Source organism: Echinops telfairi, unplaced genomic scaffold, assembly GCF_000313985.2.
Source record: "Echinops telfairi isolate 266 unplaced genomic scaffold, ASM31398v2 ScPeMD7_18;HRSCAF=68, whole genome shotgun sequence".
In the NCBI taxonomy this organism is placed as follows: Eukaryota; Metazoa; Chordata; class Mammalia; order Afrosoricida; family Tenrecidae; genus Echinops; species Echinops telfairi.
This window is the reverse complement of record NW_022103915.1, coordinates 859,078-865,261: the sequence shown is the minus strand read 5'-3', so window position 1 is coordinate 865,261 and position 6,184 is coordinate 859,078. Positions and strand designations below refer to the sequence as shown.

The following is a 6,184-nucleotide window of genomic DNA, read 5'->3' as shown; positions in this document are numbered from 1 at the left end:
AGGGAAAAAATCTGAGCCCACTAAGACTGGGGGGAAAAGAGAAGAGAGAGAAACAAAAGTAAAGATATAGCTGAGCCCTGATTGCCTGCCTGACTGTGGGGCTGGAGGGGTTTAAACCCTGCCCAGAGGCTGCTGCGAGCTGTGGCTGTATTCAAGTAAAGCCCTTGGGCTGGCGGCTGTGGTGGGGCTCAGCTGGCCTCCACAGTGGTAAGCCCCAAGCCCACAGCTCCTGAAAACCTAGTGGGTCTGTGTCCACTTATCTTTCTGATGCCCCTGCTGTGTCCCAGCAGAGTGGAGTTCCGCTCTCAGTTGCTCTCCTGCACTGATTTCTGCAGAGTCCCTCTGGTATGTGTTACTCGGTCACCATCTTGCTGGGAGTCCGCCCCCCCCCCCCTTTGTTGAGTGAGACCAAAATTAACTTTATTTCACTGGAAGGCAGAAGGCTCAGAACTTCTGAAGCTGCTACTTGGTGCCTGCAGCCTTGGTGACCTTGAGCAAGTTGTAGGGCATGGTCTTGCTCAGGGGCCGGCACTTTCCCATGGGGACGATGTGGCTGATCTGGACATGCCTGAAGCAGGGGGACAGGTGCACGGACATGTTCTTGGGGCCCTTCCCAAAGTGGCTGTGCTTGTGGATGTAGTGCAGGTGGTCTCGGCGGATGACCATGGTCCTTTGCAGCTTCATCTTGGTCACCACGCCTGAGGGACAGAATCTGCCCTCAGATGGAGATGTTGCCGGTGAAGGGGCATTTCTTGTCCATGTAGGTGCCCTCAATGGCCTCCTTGGGCATCTCGAAGCCCAGGTCAATGCTCTTGTAGTAACGGGGGAGCTTCTCCTTGCCAGTTTCTCCCAACAGGGCCCACCTCTTGTTTTGGAAGATGGTCGGTTGCTTTTGGTAGGCATACTCAGTCTGAGTGTCCGCCATCTTCCCGCCGCCTGGGAAAAAGAGGGCCGCGGTAGCACCGGGTCTCCCTCTTGGCTACGCGAGGGCTGGAGAGGAAGTGACACGGCGGGAGGCGGGACCCTGGCTGTACTTCTCCCAAGAGTCTATGGCGTGTGTAAAACCTGAGTGGCCACCACAGCCCAATGGTCAGGGAGGAGAACTGGACATATTGTTAGGTGCCATCAAATCTCTGTCCCGCCCCATAGTGACCAGTGCACAGCACAGCAGAGAACTGCACAGTCCCCCACCGTCCTCAGATTATTCCTGTGCCTGAGCCCATTGCTGCAGCCCTTTGTCAGTCTATCCTGCACGGGCCTTCCTGCTTTTGGCTGCCCCTCCACTTTACCAAGCATTATGCTCTTCTGCACGGACTGGTCTCTCCTGACAACATGCCCAAAGGATGTGAGACAAAGTCTTGCCATCCTTGCCTCTAAGGAGCCCTCTGACCATACTTCTCCCAAGACATATTCGTTTGTCCTTTTAGCAGTCCATGGTACGTTTTATATTCTCCTCCAGCACCACGACTCAAATGCGGGGAGTTTTCTTCCGTCTTCCTTCCCCAGTGTCCAACGTTCACATGCATATGATTCAATGGAGAACACCAAGGCTGGGTCAGGTGCACCTTCGTCCTCAAAGGAACATCCTTTCTCTCTAATACTTTTAACGTGGTCCCAGGCAGCAGATTTAGCCAATGCAACGTGTCTTCTGATCTCTTGTCTGCCACTTCCAGGAGTATCGACTGTGGGTCCAAGCAACACAAACTCCTTGACAGCTCCAACCCTTTCTCCGTTTCTCATGATTTGACCTCTGGGCCCAGTGGTGAAGACGCGGGTCTTCTCGACCTTGAGTCGCAGCCCACACCGAGGGATGCCCCGTCATCTCCACCAGCCAGGGCCTCCCATTCTCCTCCTCTCCACAAGGACAGGGAATAGGAGTGTGTTCCTGCAGGCGGCAGGACTGCACACCGTCGCATCCATGCTGTTGCTCGGAGTGGCATCGACTCCAACACATAACGTGCACCAGCCCAGAGCACAGCAAGCCCAGCGTCTCCAGCACCGCAGAGCGAGGAGCCGCTGCTCTAGCACGGCTCCTCGGACAACCCGAAGGCACCCAAGACTGCCAGCCACGAAGTCCCAGAGGAACACTAGCAGACACGGGAAGAGGCATTCAAATCACCCAGAGGAGGTCAGAAAAGGAGGAAAACAGCGGAAAACAGGTGAGGCCAAAAGTCCTAATAGCACGACGGTGCTGCCGGCAGCAGAGGGACTCGCTCAGGTCATCAGACACACACCTGCCATGGCATCGAACCTCTCCCCTCCCAGGTGTTCACCAAGAGAGCGGCACGCACCCTCACAGAGGCCTGTACACAGGTGTTCACGGCAACGTTTGAGAACCCAACACGGGAAGCCACGCAGGTGTCCACATCAGTGGGGGGTGGGGGCGAATAAAGTGTGGCATGTCCCTCAGGGGAAGGCCACCGACAGTACCAATCCACGTGCCATGGACGCACACTCGGCTAGGAAGGCTCTCCCACCGTGTGCCCAATGAAGCGAGCCAGACCACACAGGGAAGGTCATTGTGGGTCTGTAAGGGAGTTATATAACACTCCAGAATGTGCACCTCATCTTTCTTACAGAAAGTAGACGGGCCTCTGCTTGGGGACCAGGGAGGGGCAGGGCGGGGGGGAGTGGGGTGACGAGCAAGTTCCCTGGCTGCGTGACGGAGATGTGGATGGAATCGCCTCGGGCTGGCATCTGGTGGGCCACGGCAGCTCTAGGTCTTGGTGTATTTGCTTAGGTTTCTGGTCGGTGCGACGCTCCATTCTGACGGACGGATGGACGTTAACCGCTGGTTGGGCTGCTGGTGGGGAGCAGGGCTGTCTCAGCAGGTCCCTCTCAGCGCCCTCCGCTCTTGCCCCTGCTGTGGCTCTGGTGGGTCGGAGGGCCGTCCTTGGGTTCACCTGTGAGTGCACCTCCCCGGGGGACCGTCAGGGCTCCTTCTGCACAACCACCCACTCCCTGCAGCTACGGCATTTACGTCCATGACGCCTTGATCAAGTTGTTAGACAAAATCCAAGACCCGTCTCCTCCCTCACAATAGCCGCACCTCCAGCGCCACGTCTCCACAGTGTTGGGAGTGGCCGCGTGACCAGGAATCGTTTGATCACGTTGGCGGCTTTTGTTGGACAGTGACGTGGGACACAAAGCCTGTGAGCACTAGACAGAGAGTGGGTGGGGTAGGAGGGACTCTGGCAGGTACTGGTGGGTGGCCAGGTGGGTGTTTGGGTCTGGGAGGGAAACTGAGCCAGCCTCATGCTTCCTGGGCTCTCACTTCTGTGTCCCGGGGTCTGGGGTCAGGGATAGCTGGGGTGTCCTGCCTGGGCTGGCAGGTAGCACCACTCACACTTCCCTTCTTGGGGCCAACGAGCAGAGAGGACACCCCCCACCCCACAGGGAGGGGCCAGCTGAGTCCAGACGGGCATCTGCAGTGGGCGTGATGTGATGTGGGTGCTGAACTCAGGCTGGGTGTGGGCCAACAAGACCAGGGTCAACCCCACCTGTAGGTAAGTGTGACCTGTGACGTTGGGACCTGGCACAGGGGCTGGGGGAGCAGATGGTGTCCAGTCAGAGCCCTAGTGCTCAGCCTCAGCTGGTGACCATCCACCTGCCCCGTCCCCAACTTTGCCTCGTCCTACACGTCGAAGGACCCCCCGGCCCTCTCCTTCCTTAGCCCCATCTGTCCCCTGGGTGGCATTTTGAAACCCATAAAAGCCAAACGGCTCAGATGGCGGGAAGTGGTGGGGGCCCAGGTGTGAGAGTGGCCAAGCTGATGTAATAAGTCCACCAAGGTGTGCTTTATGGCAGGTGGAATGTGGCCATGTGTAGCTATGCTGACAATTAATTAACTTCTCGCACTGTTCATTAAGTGGCAATATTTATGAGGCAGGCACCGTAGGGCCAGCTGCACCATACCAGGATGCTCGAGGGAGCCCGCTGCGATGTCCCCAGACCCTGGGCGTCCCCTGGAGTGGACAGGCGGGGGCTGTTGCCTGAGAGCCCCCATGGGCTGGCTCCTTTGGGGAGCAGCTGCCACGAGTGTAGAATCACTCTTTGTAATGGGAAATACTTGTATTTGTGGTTTGGATTGAAGTCCTGCAACATATTGGTTTCTCATTTATGCTCCAGAGAGAGGAGAGTTGGAGGGGCAGGCATTTGCATTGTTTCAGGCTGGGCTCTGGGCGGGGGCCTCGAGGGACCCCACCTCAGCAGGGATCCTGACTTTGAGCAGGGTGAACTCAGAGGACAGGTGCCCCAGACGGGGAAACTGAGGCCCAGCCTGGGAGAGCCTTGCCCGTGGGTTAGAGGCAGGGAGTGTCCTGCTTCTTGTGCCTGCCTTCGGCCCTGCCCCACGCCAGGCTGTCCTGACTCGGGGCTCAGAAGTGGCACGGGGAGCTGGGTCCCCGAGAGAGACGCGCTGCAGTCCTAGCCCCTCTGCGGTGACAGAGACCCTGTCCCGAGGTTGTCCTTACAAATGTGGTCTGTTCCAGGAGGGCTCACGGAGCGAGGGTCCTGGTCCCCCTGGGTGGGAGAGGGGAACTTGGGAGGGACAGGCCTGGCTCAGTGTGAGTGAGCTTGTGAGTGAGTGTGTGCTGCGTGCATGCAAGTGGTGTGAGTGGATGTGACGGTGCTGTGTGAGTGGGTATAAGGGTGAATATGTGTGAGTGTGTGCTGTGTACATGTGTGTGGGTATGACAGTGTGAGTGTGTGTGCTGTGTGAGTAGGTGTGAGGGTATGTTACTGTGCTGTGTGTATGTGCGTGTGTAATATGTGAGTGTGTGTGTCCTGTGTGTATGTATGTAGGTGTGTGCCACGTAAGTGGGTGTCAGTGTGTGTGAGTGTGTGTGAGTATGTGCTGTGTGGGTGGGCGTGTCTGCTGTGTGTGTGTATGTACTATGTGAGTGAGTATAAGGGTGAGTGTGTGCATGTGAGTGGGTGTGAGGGTGTGCATGTGCTGCATGTGTGGGTGTAAGGGTGACTGTGTGAGTGTGCATACGAGCATGTGAGTGGGTGTGAGGGTGTGCATGTGAGTGTGTATGTGCTCTGTGATGTGCATATGCTGTGTGTGAGCATGTATGTGCTCCGTGATGTGCATGTGCTGTGAGTGGGTATAAGGGCATGTGAGTGTGAGTGTGCACTGTGGGAGTGGATATGAGTTTGTGCTGTGTAAGTGGATGTGTGTGTGAGCGTGTGCTGTGTGAGTGGGCATGTGCACATGTGTATGTCTCTGTGAGTGTGTACTGTGTGGGTGAGTGTGTGCTGTGTGTGAAGGTGTGCTGCGTGAGTGGGCATGAGGGTACGTGAGTGCGTGCTGTGTGTATGAGCGTGCACTCAGTGCATGCCACATATGTGTGAGCGAGTGCTCTCATGGATGTGTGAGGGTGTCCGAGCCTTGAATTAACTTGTGTGCAGGCTGGGGAGTGTGGCTCCACTGCCCTGAGTGTGGGCATGTGCATGTATGTGCACACAAATACGTATCATGAGCATGTATGTGCAGGTCAGTGTGTGACTGTGTGTGCACGTGAACATGCACACGTGAGCACAGCATGTGTGTGGATATGGGTGCACATGTCAGTTGAGTGAGGGTGTGGATGTATGCCTGTGAGAGGGTACATGTAGGTGTGTGAGTGGATACCAGCATGTGCAGGTGTGTGCCTGAGTGCGTGTCTACATGTGCATGTTTGTGTGTGTTTGAAGACATGCACTATGCACTGTGTGAGTGTGTTTCAGAGCAGGGTGGGAGAGCTGACCTCAGGCAGCTCCGTCCCTGCGTTCGGGTTGGCCAGCGTGTGGACAGGGGCTGGTATGGGTAGTGGGCACAGCTGGTTTCTGGATGGGGAGACCAGACATCGTGCTGGTTTGGAGTGAAGCTGATGCTGTGGGAATGTGCTGGAGACACACAGTGCTGGCCAGGGGCTATTGGGGGCCTGTGTGGAGCCCATCATATGTGCTTGGGCCTGTGCTGGGCAGGGGCAGTCCCGGCAGACTCCCAGAAGGCAGGGCCATGATGGAGACCCACCAGGAGGCCGGGGGCATTCATGGGGCTTCTCCCATAGGCAAAGTGCCTGCCCCCACCCTTCCTGTCACACCCTTCCCCCCAGGGTTTCCAGACAGGTGCCTCCTTTTCCTCTGGGCAAATCTCAGTCTTTGCAGCTTCCTGAGGACACCCAGGGCTTGTCGAACC

At 56.9% G+C, this 6,184-nt stretch overlaps 1 pseudogene; it reads right to left on the bottom strand.

Annotated features, from left to right (window-relative positions):
* Window positions 1–444: 444 nt before the first annotated feature.
* LOC101648925 lies at window positions 445–925 on the bottom strand (annotated as a pseudogene).
* Window positions 926–6,184: the final 5,259 nt, after the last annotated feature.